General features: G+C 42.1%; 1 long non-coding RNA gene across 1 annotated transcript in view; it reads left to right on the forward strand.

Moving 5' to 3' along the window:
- Positions 1-15323, forward strand: part of LOC141584880 (uncharacterized) — a 65852-nt gene extending 50529 nt beyond the window's left edge. Inside the window, exon 4 of the long non-coding RNA XR_012518151.1 lies at positions 8605-15323. This is a non-coding gene — a long non-coding RNA (uncharacterized LOC141584880). The remainder of the gene's footprint in view (positions 1-8604) is intronic.
- The last annotated feature ends 1669 nt before the right edge of the window (positions 15324-16992 follow it).

The following is a 16992-nucleotide window of genomic DNA, read 5'->3' on the forward strand; positions in this document are numbered from 1 at the left end:
ACTCAGTTTCTTTGGAAGGATTTATTTTTTAATTTTTTTGTAGAGATGGGGTCTTATCATCTTGCCCAGGCTGGTCTCAAACTCCTGTGCTCAAGAGATCCTCCAGCCTCAGCCCCCTAAAGTGCTGGCGTTACAGGCATGAGCCACTGGCCCAGCCTTCTGAAGGATTTAAGAAATAGGTGTTTATTAAATCTTTGTCTATAGTGGCAGAAACCTGAAAACAATTTCAGTGTCTAGCAATAGTGAAATCATAGAATAAACTGTGGTTCATTCATATTATGAAATACTAAGTAGCTTTTAAAAGAACATTCACTCCATAGACAGTGACCTAAAGGGCATCCACAATGTTTTCTTAAGTGAAAAACCAAGCTAGTATAGTGCACAGGGTGGGGATGGACTAACATTTTTTGTAAAGAGCCGAATAGTAAATATTGTAGGCTTTGTGGGTCACACAATTTTTGTTATAACTACTCAGCTTGGCAATAGTAGTGCAAAAGCAGCTATAGATAACACACAAAAGAATAAGTATGGCTGTGTTCCAATAAAACTTTATTTACAAAAGCAGGCAGTGCATCAGATTTTGTCTGTTGGTCAAAGTATTTGCAGATACTTTGCATAGTGTATGATATCTTCGAAAAGAAACTCTGAATATTGTGTATGTGTTTTATAAGAATAGTCTCCAAACTATTCATACTGGTTACCTTGGGGAGAAAAAGGGTGGGCTTGGAAGTAGGGTGATTATTCGTTTTTTCTTTATTCATTTCTGTTTTCTCTGATTTGAAATGAAACACATGTACTGTTTCGTAATTTCTTTTTCCAGTTCCTAAAATGAAATACTTATGCAGTGGGAATTCCCAGCTGTATAGAAATGCCTTGGCCTATGGAATGGGACAGTTTTGACTTGATTTAAGGGGATTTTGGTTGACCACAAGCTTCAAGAAACCAGCAGTTGCTAGAAGCCTAACCTAGTTTGAGATGGTAGTTATGAAATTACAATTTTCTGATTAATAGAGGGGACAGTCCCAGTGTTTTTTGCAACCGTCAAACCATATCTAGGACCTTCTTTTAATTTTGGGGTGCTGAGTTGTAATCCAGGCATGGAAAAACTAGATGCTTGCTGAAGACAGAGACTGGGAAGGTGAAGAATGTGGAAGTGTGGTCAAGAGGAGTGGAGCTTGCTGAGCCTGAAGACGAGAGGGAAGAAATGGAAGAAATGAAAGCTGCCCTCACATCCTAGAGAGGAGAAAGGAACTGTTAACTTCTGCTCCAGGCTGTGCTCTGAGCCACTGACATCCATTTATTATGGAGCAGATGATGGTTCAGGCACCAGGGATATCAGAGGGGACGAGATCCTTACATAGCCTTCTTCTGAAATATTCGGAACCTGGTCTCTGCAAGATTCAGGAGTTGTGGGAGAAAAAGTTCCTATGGTGGTTCAGGGCCTGAGCTTTGGGGCAGACAGAGCCAGGTTTGCAACCTTGGAAAAAGTTTCTGAATCTCTCCAAGCCTCCATTTTCCCTCTGTAAAAGAGATATAATAAGGTTATGATAATGTTACTTATTTCGTGAGGCCATTATGAGAATCAAATGAATCAATGCACATTTAACATTTTCCGTTATGTCTGGCACAACCAGTAAGTGCTCAGTACATGTTAACAGTTTGTTGTTGGCTTGGTTCTTATTATTGTGTTGTTGCTACAACAGCTGCCAGAGTAGTCTTTTAGTTTACTCCTGTAGCTGTGTTTGACGTGCTGGTTTCCTTAACTTCACGACATGTTACCCTATGGTCTTCTTGGCCAAAACCAAGGTAATAGCTTGGCTGCATGGCTTTCTCTGGGCCTTAGTTGTTTCCATCTGTAAAACAAGCTCCATGGTATCTGTTGTTCCTGTTTAATAAGGCTGATGATATGTGAAAGACTCCGTGGATATATACCTGGAGAGAGAAATGAAGAATACAAATTGAAGGTGACATGGTGCCCAAAGCCTGAGTCCCCTGCCTCACCTTTCTGTGTGTCTGAATCCCACTCCTCCTCTAGCTAACCAAAGTCTCTGCGTCTTCTGACCTTGTGTTTATCTCCTTCCTGGAACTTCTGGGCACCTCTGTCTGCCTTGCCCATTTGGGTAAAGTAATTCTTTACCCAATTCTTTGGCTAGTAATTCTATGCTGTATTGTTTTGCATCATAAATGAATAATCTCACATGGCTGTGTCACAACCATAACTGTAAGTAAGATCTTAGAGAGTTGGGTCTTTCTCTTATATATTATCATATTAATAGCTATTAAAAAGAGATTAGTTTAAAATGAATAATAGATGCCAAATTCAAGCAGATTGCCATGTGTCAGAAATGGTGCCAGATGTCTTCACAGAGAATCAATATCAAATGACATCACAGCACCCCTACAATGCAGGTACCAATGTCACCACTTTACTGATGAGCAATGGAGTTCAGAAATCAGCTAGCTAGCTCATGACTACTCACACATAGTAAGAGGCTGATTTCTTCCTATGCTCTCAGGGTCAAGCAGTGTATCAGGCACATAGTAGGTTCAGGATACATATGATGTAAACTATATTTAGCATCCCTCACTGAAAACTTGAAGATTTTGGCTGGGTGTGGTGGCTCACACCTGTAATCTCAGCAATTTGGGAGGCCAAGGTGGGTGGATCACTTGAAGCCAAGGGTTCAAGACCAGTGTGGTCAATATGGCAAAACCCCGTCTCTACTAAAAATACAAAAATTAGCCAGGTGTGGTGGCAAGTGCCTGTAATCCCAGCTACTTGGGGGGCTGAGGCACAAGAATTGATTGAACCCAGGAAGTGAAGGTTGCAGTGAGCTGAGATCATGCCACTGTACTTCAGTGTGAGTGACAGAGTGAAACTCAAAACAAAAACAACAAAAAAAGAAATTGAAGATTAAAAAAAAAATTGTTGTTTCTAAAAGAAACTAAGTCAAAGTTAAAAAAAAATCCATAAGAGCTTGTACTTGTCTCTTCCTGGCATCTGTTTACCAAACAAGCTGATCATTCACCTGGAACTGAACCAGGGTCAGTGAGAGAGGGGAAACCGGAGGCCCGAGTAGGACCCAGGTTTCCTGCAGCGAAGTCCTGGCCAAGTATCCCGCTTCCTTCTGGTCGATTGTTCATGGGAAGGAAGGCGAGGGGCCTTCTGTTCTTTCTCAGGAATCCCGTGGTGCCCATCTTTGGCAGGCAGAAACAATGAGCTTACCCCAGCCACTCACAGCGTGTTTGAGGCACATCTTCCCCATTCTGTGGCCTAGGTGATGCTTGGACACCTTGTAAGCACACGGATATATGGATTTGTTATTATTTCCTAAAACCTACGCTCTATTAGCTGAGATGAGCCTGGGATTTATAAGCCCTACCAATTAGCCGAGTGCTGAGCCCTGTAACCCAGGGCCAGTATTGCTCTCCTAGCTGCAGGGAAGGGGTGGTGAAAAATCACGAGAGGAAAATGGAACCTGGCATAGAGTGTGAGCAAAGAAGAAGCAATTCTGCGGACCAGAGAAGCCTGCTTGCAGAAGGAATCTGAAACATGAGCACCTCTCCGGGGAGGATGAGAAGAGCACAACGAAGAGGGAAACATACCTTCGGCTACATAGGAGGGGCTGCTGGGAATCCAGGTTAAAACGTTTCACCCTGGAGAAAAGAGGTCAAGTAGGAGTTTCTTGCTGTAATCCAGGTGGTGGCAGTGAGGGCCTGGATGAAGAGAGTGAGTGAGTGTGCGTGTGAGTGTGTGTGGGGGTAGATGAGTGTGTCTGTGTGGGGGGTGGGTAGGGGGATGAACGAGTGGGTGTGTGTGGGATGGGTGAGTGTGTGTGGGAGTGTGCGAATGTGAGTGTGTGACTGTGTGTGGTGAGTGTGTAAGAGTGTCTGAATATGAGAATGTGTGTGGGGGGTGAGTGTGAGTGTGTGTGCATGTGAGTGCCGGGGAGGAGGTGGTGGTGGAGAAGTGAATAATAATCAGGAGTGAAGAATAAGAGGAAGTGAGGAATAAAAGGGACAGTTGCAAGAGGTTCTTAAAGGTAAACATAAAACTTGACTTGGGATTGGCCATGAAACAGAGGGCCGGTTAAAAAAAGTTCAAGTTTCAGAATTTGTGAAAACTAGAGAGTTTTATTTATTTCTTTTTTCTTGTTTAAATTTCAATAGGTCTTTGGGGAACAGATGGTGTTTGGTTACATGCGTAAGTTCTTTAATGGTGATTTTTGAGATGTTGGTGCACCCATCACCTGAGCAGTGTACACTGTACCCAATGTGTAGTCTTTTATCTCTTACCCCCTCCCACCCTTTTCCCCGAGTCCCCAAAGTCCACTGTATCATTCTTGTGCCTTTGTATCCTCATAGCTTACCTCCCCCTTACTAGTGAGAACGTATGATGTTTGGTTTTCCATTCCTGAGTTACTTCATTTACAATAATAGTCTCCAGTTCCATCCAGGTTACTGTGAATGGCATGATTTCATCCCTTTTTATGGGTGAGTAGTATTCCATTACACACACACACACACACACACACACACACACACAATTTCTTTGCTTATTGATTGATGGGCATTCAGACTAGTTCCACATTTTTGCAATTGTGAATTGTGCTGCTATAAACATGTGTGTGCAATTATTTTTTTTCTATAATGACTTATTTTCCTCCGCGTAGACACCCAGTAGTGGGATTTCTAAATCAAATGATAGTTTACTTTTAGTTCTTTAAGGAATCTCCACACTGTTTTCCATAGTGGTTGTACTAGTTTACGTTCCCACCAGCAGTGTAAAAATGTTCCTTTTCACTGCATCCCTGCCAACAGCTATTATTTTTTGATTTTTTGATTATGGCCATTGTTGCTGGAGTGAGGTGGTAATTGCATTGTGGTTTCGATTTGCACTTTCCTGATCATTAGTGATGTTGAGCATTTTTTATGTTTGTTGGCCTTTTGTATATCTTGTTTTGAGAATTGCCTATTCATGTTCTTAGCCCATTTTTGATCTGGGTTTTTTTTTCTTGCTAATTTGGACTTCCTTGTAGATTCTGGACACTAGTCCCTTGTCGGATGTATAGATTGTGAAGATTTTCTCCCACTCTTTCGGTTGTCCATTTACTCTGCTGATTGTTTCTTTTGCTGTACAGCAGCTTTTTAGTTTAATTGAGTCGCATCTATTTATATTTTAAACTAGAGAGTTTTAGATCTAGATAGGGCTTACCTTACTCCTTCCCCCTTTCCCTTTTATAGATGAAAAGTTGAGCTCAGGGAGGTTAAACAACTTGCCTACAGCAGTAACTCATGTCGGCACCTGGCTTTAGGGCCAGTAATTAGATCTCTGGATCCTCAGGCTGAATCCCCAGTTTTCCTGTTTCTTCTATTTAGTTCATAGGGAAGGGCTAATTCTAGGTTACAGTACTTGGCACTCAGATAAACGGTAGGGCTTAGATATCCCTACCCCTCCTTGGCTACCAGGATACCAGTTTTAGGAAGAACAAACCCTGACACCAGTGTTCTCAACCTCAGCACTATTGACTTTTAGACAGAGAAGACACAGAGAGGAAATATGGCGTGAGATGAACTGGAGAGGTGGACAGCCGTATCAGGCACAGTCCTTTGGGTCACATAGATTTCTGCCTTGTCCTGGAAGTGACAGGAAGTCCTTGGCCCACTTGACTGAGAAGGATGGTGCAAAAATATTTGGTTTTATTTGCTTCTTTTTATAGACAGAGTTTTGCTCTGTCACTCGGCTGGAGTGCAGTGGCACAATCATAGCCCACTGCAACCTCAAACTCACACAACTCTTTGTTGTGGGTGAACATCACCCACACTGTAGGATGTTCAGCAGCACCCCTGTCTTGCACATCATATGTTCGGCAGCATCCTTGTCACTAGCTGCCATTGGCATCTTCTCCTTCTCTGCATATCTACAGTGGTGACCTTTAAAAACATCTCTACACATTGCCAAGTATCTCCAGAGGAACAGGTATAGAGGGACAAAATTGCCCTGGTCGAGAACCATTGTCTTATATTGACGAGCTCCAGCATCACCCGAGTCAAAGAAAACCAGAAAACTGTAAAGGGTGAAGCTCCTATCATTCGTTTAGAGTGAAATGATTACTACTTTCCAAATAATCTTGAGAAAAGTGATTTGCTCATTCATTCATTCAACAAAAATATATTGTTTATGTACTATTGCCAGGCACTGTCAAAGTCTTTAAGGAGACAGTAATGAATGAGTTGGACTCTAGAGCAGCGGTTCTCAACCTTTTTGGCACCAGAGACCAGTTTTGTGGAAGATAGTTTTTCCACGGAGGGTTCGGGGAGATGGTTTTGGGATGAAACTGTACCACCTCGGAGCATCAGGTGTTAGATTCTCATAAGGAGCAGCAGCCTATATCCCTTGCATGTGCAGTTCACAATAAGGTTAGAACTTCTGTGAGAATTTAATGCTACAGCTGATCCGACAGGAGGTGGAGCTCAGCTTGTAATGCTTGCTTACCCACCACTCACCTCCTGCTGTGTGGCCCAGTTCCTAACTGGCCACAGACTGGTACTTGTCTGCTGCCCGCAGGTTGGGGATCCCTGCTCCAGAGGGTTTATAATCAAGCTCAGTGGCTCTGTGAAAATGAGCGACCATTCCTAGGACTTCAAGAGTCCAATGGGGAAAGGGAAAAGGGAGAGAAGACAGAGGAGATGAAGAATCAACAGTAGGAAGTGGCTAGAAAGCCAGGAGAGTACACTGCTACAGAAGTCAACCTAGGCACGAGGCTGCTGAGACAAGGACTTTGTTGTCAGAAACTGTGTCTCAGTTCTGGCTTACTCTGACTTGGGCAAATGACTTCCTCAACCTCAGTTTCCTTGTTTGTAGAATGGAAATCATAACAACGGTCACCTCCTGTTTTGAAGATGAAATAAAAATACGGTAATACACGTGAAGCCCTTAGCAAGTCCCTGGGACCTGGTAAATGTGGCAAACCTATGGACGCTTCTCTACTCATCTTTCAGTTTATAGTATTTTACCGCCAGGAACTAAGTTGTGCTCCAGGCAAAGACACTTCAACTGCCACCAAAGACTGGAATAAGTCATTGGGGCAGTTATTTTAGTTTTGGCCATCTGGCTGTCCCTTATCAATAATTTGTTGGGTGCATCTGTGGTTGTTTTGAGGTATCATAAAGTTTAAGCCTGTCATTTCCTATATGCACAGAAGCAGTGAGAGGAATGTGTTGTGGTCATAACGAAAGTAGAGGTCATTTTTAAAAATTGAAAGTGAGAAAATATATTGCAATAGGGCTGGTCTATATTTATTTTAAAACGAAAAGAAAGTGAGAAAATGCAGAATGCTACATGTGCCTTTGAAGTGAAGTGTTGGATGATGGGGATGATGATACATATTGAATACTTAGAAATGACTTTGGCACATAGTGAGAACTCAAGAAATGTCTTCCTTTATGACTATGATGATGATGAAGTGCAGATTCAAGAGGCAATCATACAGTGTGTGAAAAATGTTGAGCTTAGGCACACGACAGTTATTAGCCAGAGGGAAGGAAAAGTGAAAACTAAATTGGAAAAAATCTGGAATATGTGGGTAGAGCTCAGCATCAATTTCAGATGCCTTATGCAAATTCAGGATATGGCTGGAGGTTGGAGAACATAAAGGGACAGCTTGAAGAAAATGCTGCTTGGAAATGATTGTTGTAAACCACGGGCATTCCATGAGCTTAAGTTCATTCATTTGAATCTGTTCCTCGTTAAAGTGAATCTCAGGTGATTGGGGCATGGATCTCACACCTCTCAGGTATTTCTAGAGACCATCAGCAGAGATCTCTAGAAATATTTCTAGGGTTTTATCTGCCTCAACAGATTAACAAATTGATCCATTTAAGGAAGGATGTCCAAGAGAGGAATGTTTTACAGTGGCAAAGAAAAACATAAACTTCAAAGCCTAAACTAACACTTCTATTTGGTGGATATGTGAGTGAAGACTGCAAATTTAATCTCTCCTTGTTCACCTTGAATTTACGAATATAGCATCAACAACAACTCACATTTACTGAGAACGCAATATGTGGCAGTTATAAGCATATTGCATGGACTTTCACCAAGACTCTGTGAACTAGTTAGTATTATATGTCCATTTTACAGATTTAGAAGCTGAGGCACAACTTGCTTAAGAGACCCAGTTAGTAAACTGTACAAACAAGATTTGAACCAGGTAGTCTGACCCCAGAGCCTATGCTTTTTTTTTTTTTTTTTGAGACGGAGTCTTGCTCTGTCACCCAGGCTAGAGTGTGGTGGCACAATCTCGGCTCACTGCAACCTCTGCCTTCCAGGTTCAAGTGATTTTCTAGCCTCAGCCTCCATAGTAGCTGGGATTACAGGTGCATGCCACTATGCCCAGTTAATTTTTTGGGTTTTTTTGATTTTTCAGCAGAGACAGGGTTTTGCCATGTTGGCCAGGCTGGTCTTGAACTCCTGATCTCAGGTGATCCGCCCACCTTGGCCTCCCAGATAGGCCTGAGCCACCGCTCCTAGCCCTATGCTTTTAACTACTGAACTTAGAAACAGCTTATTAACACCTGAATTTTTTTTTCTTTTTGTGACAGTATCTCGCTTTATTGCCCAAGATGGAGTGCAGTGCTGTGAACAGCTCACTGCAGCCTTGACCTCCCAGGCTCAAGCGATCCTCCAGCCTCAGCACTTCAAGAAGTTGGGACTACAGGCACATGCCACCATGCTCAGCCAATGTTTGTAATTTTTGTAGAGTCGCGGTTTCACCATGTTGCCCGGGATGGTCTCGACCTCCTGTGCTCAATGGACCTGCTTGCCTCGGCCTCCCAAAGTGCTGGGATTACGGGCGTGAGCCACCATGCCAAGCCAACACCTGACCTATTTTTAAGTATCAAAGCTTCTGTATCATTGAGACAGCTGTCGTTGGTAAGGAAGCGTGATCATTGATGTCAAGGAGAACTGTGATCAAGTAAAAGCCATTTGATTTAGCAACAAGCACATCATTGGCCTCCGAATGGGTGGTTTCTATAAGGTACTGGGTGGGGTGGTGGGGGCGGTCTTACAGCCAGACTGTAAGACCTTAAGGGAATTGAGGAAAGTGAGAAAAAGGAGGCCTCTAAGGTTTACAGGCATACCTTGTTTTACTGTGCTTCACTTGACTGCACTTTACAGGTACTGTGCTTTTTACAGATTGAATGTTTGCGGCAACCCTCTGGCCAAGTCAATTGACCCCATTTTTCCAATAGCGTGTGCTCACCTTATGTCCCTGTGTCACATTTTGGTAATTCTCACAATATTTCAAACTTTTTCATTATTATTTTTATCTGTTACAGTGATCTCTCATGAGTGATCTTTGCTGTTACCATTGTAATTGTTTTGGGGCACCATACACTGTACCTGTATAAGATGGCACTCTTCATCAACAAATGTTATATGTGTTCTGATTGCTCCATTAACTGGCTATTCCCCTGACTCTTCCTCTCCTGGGGCCTCCATATTTCCTGAGACACAATAATACTCAGATTATTAATAATGCCACAATGACTTCTAAGTGTTCAAGGGGAGGAAAGATCACATGTCTCTCACTTTAAATCGAAATCTACAAATAATTAAGGTTAGTGAGGAAGGCATGTTGAAACCTGAGATAGGCCAAAAGCTAGGCCTCTTGGGCCAAACAGTTAGCCAGGTTCTGAATGCAAAGGTAACGTTTTGAAATTAAAAGTGCTACTCCAGTGAACTTACTAATAATAAGAAAGCAAAACAGCCTTACTGTTGATATGGAGAAAATTTTAGTAGTTTGGATGGATGATCAAACCAGCCACAACATTCCCTTAGGCCAAAGCATAATCCACAGCAAGGCCCTAGCTCTCTTTAATGGTATGAAGGCTGAGTAAGGTGAGGAAGCTGCAGAAGAAAATTAGAAGCTACAAGAGGTTGGTTCATGAAGTTTAAGGGAAGAAACCTATCTCCATGACATAAAAGTGCAAGGTGAAGCCGCAAGTGCTGATGGAAAAGCTGCACCAGTTTATCTAGAAGATCTAGCTAAGATCATTGAGGAAGGTGGGTACACTAAACAGATTTTCAATATAGGCAAAACAGCTTTCATTGGAAGAAGATGCTATCTGGGACTTTCATTTTAGTGAGAAGTCAATGGTTGTTTTCAAAGCTTCAAAGGACAGGCTGACTCTCTTCTTAAAAGCCAGTGAAGCTAGGGACTTTAAGTTGAAGTCAATGCTCATTTACCCTTTTCAAAATCCCAGGGCCCTTAGAAATTATGCTAAATATACTCTACTTGTGCTCTGTAAGGGGAACAAGAAGTTCAGATGACAGCACATCTGTTTATAACATGTTATACTGAGTATTTTAAGCCCACTGTTGAGACTACTGTTCAGAAAAATAAAGATGCCTTTAAAAACATTACTGCTCATTGACAATGCACCCAGTCACCCAGAAGTTGTGATGAAGATGTATAAGGAGATTAATGTTTTCATGCCTGCTAACACAATGTCCATTCTGCAGGGATCAAGGAGTAATTTTGATTTTTAAGTCTTACTATTTAAGAAATGCGTATTGTAAGGCCAAAGCTGCCATAGATAGTGATTCCTCTGATGGATCTGAGCAAAGTCAGTTGAAAACCTTCTGAAAAGGGTTCACCATTTCAAATGCCATTAAGAACATTTGTGATTCGTGGGAGGAAGCTGAAACCTCAACATTAACAGGTGTTTAGAAGAAGTTGATTTCAACCCTCACGAGTGACTCTGAGAGGTTAAGACTTCAGTGAAGTAAGTCATTGCAGATGTGGTAGAAATAGCAAGAGAGCTAGAACTGGAAGTGGAGCCTGAAGATGTGACTGAATTCCTACAAGCTCATAATAAAAACTTGAAGAGATGAGGAGTTGCTTCTTATGGATGAGCAAAGACAGTGGTTTCTTGAGCTAGAACCTCCTCCTGATGAAGATGCTGTGGGCATTGTTAAAATAACAACAAAGATTTAGAATATTACATGCATTTAGTTGATAAAGGAGTGGCAGGGTTTAAGAGGACTGACCCCAATTTTGAAAGAAATTCCACTCGGTAAAATGCTATCAGCTGACTTTTGTGAATGGAAGAGTCAATTGATGAGTCTAATTTCATTGTTGTCTTATTTTAAGAATTCCACAGCCACCCTAACCTTCAGCACCCACCACCTGATTAGTCAGCAGCCATCCACATTGAGGGCAGACCCTCCACCAGCAAAAAAACTACTCACTGAAGGCTCAGATGATCAACATTTTTTAGCGATAAAGTATTTTTAAAGTGTGTACGTTTTTTTTTAGGCACAATGCTGTTGTACACACTTAATAGACTCTAGTATAGTATAAACATAACTTTTATATGCACCAGGGAACACAAAAATTTGTATGACTCACTTTATTGTGATATTATTATCCACTTTACTGCTATGGTCTGGAACCAAACTTGCAATATTGCCAAGGTACGCCTGTATATAACTTCCAAGAATGTGGCAGTAACTGGCAGGAAAGAAATAGAATTACAACTACAAGGAGTAGTCAGACATACAGAGGGTTTTTTTCCCCCATCTCAAGGTGATAAATACACATTGGAAGTAAGAAAAAGGTCTGGCAAAAGGGAAGAGGATGAAGATGCTGAAGAGGAAGGAAAGATACTTCATAGATCTGGAAGGGGATAGTGCTCAGGGCATTGGTTAAGGGCTTTGGCATCTGCTAAATTTGGAGATGTTTTGCTTTTTACTTATTGACGATCCCTGGTACATCAGTGATTAGATTTTTAGTAATCCTGGACCCACACTGACCTGCAGGCCCACATTTTTGTGGTTGGATGGTTCGTTATCTAATGTTAGGAGAACTGGGTTTGCATCCCAGTGCTGCCATTAAATAGCTGTGTTTGATTTTTTACAAATAAGTCACTTCATGTCTCTGAGCCTCAGTTTCCTCATCTGTAAATGGCAGATTTGAACTAAAGATCCAGAGATCCTTTGTACCTGGAGCAGTATTAACTTGTAATGAGAATAGAAGGATGTTCTGCCATTGTAGGTGAAGGATTAATCCTTTTATTGTAAGATTTTTGTCTTAGTGTGGGAAAGAGGCCAGTCACTTTCTTCAATGTTGCAGAGAGAGGTGATTTGACCAGAATTGTAAGAGAGTCTGCATTATATTTATACATGTGTATGCCATTCTTTGAAATGGATTAATTTGTTACTTGGAGTCTAGGGCATTGTTTTTTATTTTTTATTTTTTTAAACATATTATCATTTTATTCTGGTGTCCTTTAGGAAGACATAAATGGTTGCGATCAAATGTTGACAATAGTGGTACAAAGATGTCAGCAATTAGTGTAACACTTTCATTAAAACATAGAAAACTACAGATAAGATACAGACACACGATACCAGAGCAGATGCCATGAAGACACTAACAGTATGTCCCAAAGGAGAGGATCAACAGAAACAGAGAGGGGATAAATCCAGACTGTTCTGTAACAGAATCTGTAGGGCATTGTTTTAAATAATTAAGAAGCCTGACTGAGTGTGGTGGCTCACACCTGTAGTCCTGTAATCCTGCACTTTGGTAGACTGAGGTGGGTGGATAACCTGAGGTCAGGAGTTTGAGGGCCAACATGGTAAAACCCTATCTCTACTAAAAATACAAAAATTAGCTGGGCATGGTGGTGCACGCCTGTAGTCCCAGCTACTAGGAAGTCTGAGACAAAAGAATTGCTTGAGCCTGGGAGGCAGAGGTTGCAGTGAGCTGAGATCATGCCACTGCACTCGCGCCTGGGCAAAAGAGTAAGACTCTGACACACACACACACACACGCACACACCCCAGAAAGCGTATGTTCTTTATTAGCTAGATTCAGGCATGAATCTCAGGAGAACCATGAAATATTTCCACCTTGTTTCTAGTGGAATGACAATGACATACTGTTCTTTCTTCTTTGCACAGGTCTACCTATTATTAGTGGGATGGTGACCTCCCTAAGTGTCGAGTTCTCAGGCAGGAGGATCAAGCAGGGTAGCTATGTGCCAACTATCAGTTGCTAACAGCATTTAATAAACATAATGTTCTCTAACCACTGGAGTTATAAAACACAACTCAGCAAATGCTTAGAATGCCTACTATGTGTAAGGTACCAAACAGGAAAATGGGGACTGTAGATATCAGTTTTGCTGATCAAAGCCTGCAACCCAATAAAAACCCAAACAGGAAACCATGACAAATATCTGACTATATGGTGTGCAGCCATTTGGAACACAAAGGGGTATGTGCAATCTATCACACATGTAACACACCCACGTGCATGCAACCCATCAGCTCAAGGGGTATGTATGTGTTCATGCATACATGCTTTTGTGTGTGTGTTTGTGTGTGTGTGTGTGTGTGTGTGTGTGTGTATACCTAGGGTCAGTGTGGACTAATCGGCTGAATAAGAGAAGAGGGTTTTGTGATATAAACCCGGGGGGAAAATCTGTATAAGTTGTGTTTTTATCTTGTTAGATTTATGCTATTACTCAAGAACATTTATACCTGGTGATCCAGCAGCTCAAACATACATACATGCACACACTTCTAACGTGATATCACCCTGGTGTACCTTAATTGTCTTAAGCCACTCATTTGATTCAAGCAGCATGTATAACTCTACAGCAGCAGTTCTCATTATGTGGTCAGAGACGCCTGAAGTTGCCTGCAGGAACTGTGAAGTCACACAGGGCCCCATGCTTGGAGCTCAGTTCAATATTCTGCTGTGGCTGTCTTGAAATTCTTTATAACTTTTGGACAAGAAACAGTATTTTCACTTTGCACTGGTCCCCACACAGGTGACTGATCTTAGTTGCTTGAGATTCTTTTAGGAGGTCCATGAGCTCAAAACTATTTTAACAACAATAATAAGATGAATATTTTATTTGCCTTTTCCATTCTCATCTTCACACAATTATACAGTGGAGTTTTCCAGAGGGGGCATGGCATTGGTATTGCAACAGATTGAGTGCAGAGCACTTATGAGAATCCAGATCTCTTAAGCCAGGCATTCAAGAGATTTGCAGAAAGGAAAAACCAAGCCACTTTTCTTGCTGCACATAGTTTTGGAAAATATAGCTATTTTCATAAAATATAGCTTCACTTTCTTCACTGTGAAATGGAAATAATAATAATTGCATTGGCCTTGTAGTGTTTTTACGTGTTTTAGGAGAATTAACGAGTTGATACATGTGATGTGCTGAGAGCTATGCATAGCAAATATTAACATATGTTATTTACATTAATTTGTAATGGCTTTTAAAAATATTTTTAAATCGAATAATAACTAACCAAGGATTTTCTCAGCTTTAATTTCTAATATGTTAAGTACCAACAGATAGAACTCATAAAAACAAAAGACTTTAAGGCTCAAAATAGTTTCTAAGACTTTAAAGGGGTACTGAGTTCAAAAAGTTCGAGAGTTAATGATCTCCAGGTATTTACTGTTTCTTTCTACTAGAGGAAAGAAATCATTGTGGGAGTGTGATCAGACTACAGTGTGTTTGTTTCTACTTGTTCACTTATGTGGGTAAATCAATGCCTACTGAAAAAAATGAGGCAGAGAGACAACCTTTTTCATTACCCTTGGACTTCCGCAGAATTTTCCTAAGTGTGACCTAACACAAATCACTTGTTTTTACTTTTCTCCTTTGTGTAAGTTTTAGAGCAGTAGCTTCTAGGTTATATCTAGCCCTTGGAGTTTTCTAAAATGGAATGGCTGTTAAAAAGACATCTCTAGCCTCTCTTCCCTCGAGGGGTTTGGGAGAGGTGCTACAGACAATTCCAGCATGAGGCAGAACTGGATAAAGTGACCTCTGACCGCCCTTTCAGTTTGGGGGATGCTAGTAGAGTCTTTTCCTCTACCAAGTTCAAAGTCACGGGGCTGAAGTAATAATGAATGAGTACAAAAAAGGCAAAAAAAAAAAAAAAAAAAAAAAGAAAAAAGACATTCTGTTTGTCAGCATGGACAGAAGCAGCAGGCAGTCACCAGAGATTCCTGCCTTCCACAGGTGAATCAGCCACCAGCTCTGAAAAGAGATCTTGCTCCAGTGATGTAGGCAAGGGAGAATGCTCCGATGGGGGGCAGGGCAGGGTGGGTATGGGAATCGCATGCTCATTCTTATGACTCTGACTCACTGAAATGGATCCCTCCCTTCCCTTTTTGGGGCCCCTTTTGTCCATTTTTAGCACCAAAGTGCTGACGTGCCTTTCCCCCACTTGTCTTTTAAAAAATCCGTCTTGCAAGTGAAGGCTAAGGTGCTTAGCTATTGACATCAGGCTTGTGGGGTGGGGGAGGGGTGCGATAGTGGGGGTGAGGGGGAAGTGACATGGAGAACTGGAAACGGTATCTTTATCCCAGGAACAAATCTCCAAAAAAGGAGGTTTTAGACACTGGGCAAGTGTAATGGACATATTGGGGAAAGAATGTTTTTCCAGCACTTCTCACACCCTGCCTGCTGTTTGAAAGGGTCATCAATTATGTCTGGCCTCCCTTTTTCTCTCTACCCATCTTTCCTTCTTCATTTCCACTTTTCTTCTTTCCTTCCACAAAAGGTCTTACGGATTCTCTGTTATATCCCAGCCGTTGCTTAGCTATTGGGGATTCAAAGATAAATAACGTGCTGTCACTGATTTTATAATTTGTGAGTGGTGACAGACAGGTAAACTGATCACTGTAACAAGAGGAGGCACCTGCTGCATGGGGTAGGGGCTGGGGGGTGTTGTGTGCTAAGTGCTCGGTAGCCTGCCTAGGAGGCAAGAGCAGGGCAGCCCTTTGACCTGGCTCCTGCAGGGGGAAAGGGGCATTTCAAAGCAGGAGAAAAAGATGAGGTGCTCCAAGCCCAGAGATTGTAAATCATGCACCCAGGTTCACATGGCTATGTCACTGGACCAGGCCTGAGCCTGGTTTCTCTCTGTACCCTCGACCTATATGCAGTAACTACTGCCTTTCCCAAACCACAGGCATCTCAATGTTGCTAGGTGGAGGGTTAGGTGAGAGGGAAAGAGTGGCCGGGAATGAGGCTGTGGTCAAGACGTCACACACCATTCTTTGCATGATACCAGAAGACAGAAAAGGGAGGCAAATATTTATGGGCCAGGAGAAAAGTGAAGCCCAATTCTTTGTGGTGCTGTCAACTTACATTCACACTACAAGTTATTTAAAATATATTCCGGGAGTGCTTCTGAAGCGTGAGGGCAGATATCACTCCCTGACCTCTGGGAGCTCATGTCTTTCTTTCCAGATGAGCTGGGGACAGATGGACTGCACTAAGCAGAATTCACTGTTAATAGCTCAGTGCCTTTTCTGCCGATGCTGCCGTTACGCTCCTCACCGCTTCCTTAGAAGCTCTTTTGCCCCTTCTGATAACAAATGACCTGACTCTTGTCTTTTCTTTGCCCCTTCCTCCTGACCTGCCTATGAAAGAGGAATCAACTCCCGGGCAGGTTTCCTGCAAGGAGAGGAGGAAGGGCCCCAGCTCCTAGACAAGCAGAACACGCAGGCGTTGACAGATCTCTGCCAAGCTCACTTGACAAGCGGATCTGGTCCCCTTTCCCTACCAGTCTTTCCGTACCTGTCTGACACAGGCCAAAAACTTACTCTTCCAGAAACAGCTGGGCCAGAGGAAAATGGTCTAACCCTCCCGCAAGAATGCAAAAAAAAAAAAAAACAAAAACAAAAACAAAAAACAATTGGCTATTAATTTCCAGTAGGATGAACAGGAACCCTTTCAGCCAGGAAATCTAAATTGAACAGTGATTAAGTCATTCAAGCTCTGTGGCCCTGTTTAACTTCCAGGTCTACAGATGGCTCTGCCTTCCTCTTAGAGACCATTTTTAGCCATTGGTCTTGGGAGGGCATTTCACTTTTAAATAAGGCACCTGCATGTTCTTGTCAGGCTGCACTCTGTGGTGGTTAAACCCACAGAGTCGTGGGGGTAGAA

The sequence above is a fragment of the Saimiri boliviensis genome, chromosome 6, assembly GCF_048565385.1.
Source record: "Saimiri boliviensis isolate mSaiBol1 chromosome 6, mSaiBol1.pri, whole genome shotgun sequence".
NCBI classification, from domain to species: Eukaryota; Metazoa; Chordata; class Mammalia; order Primates; family Cebidae; genus Saimiri; species Saimiri boliviensis.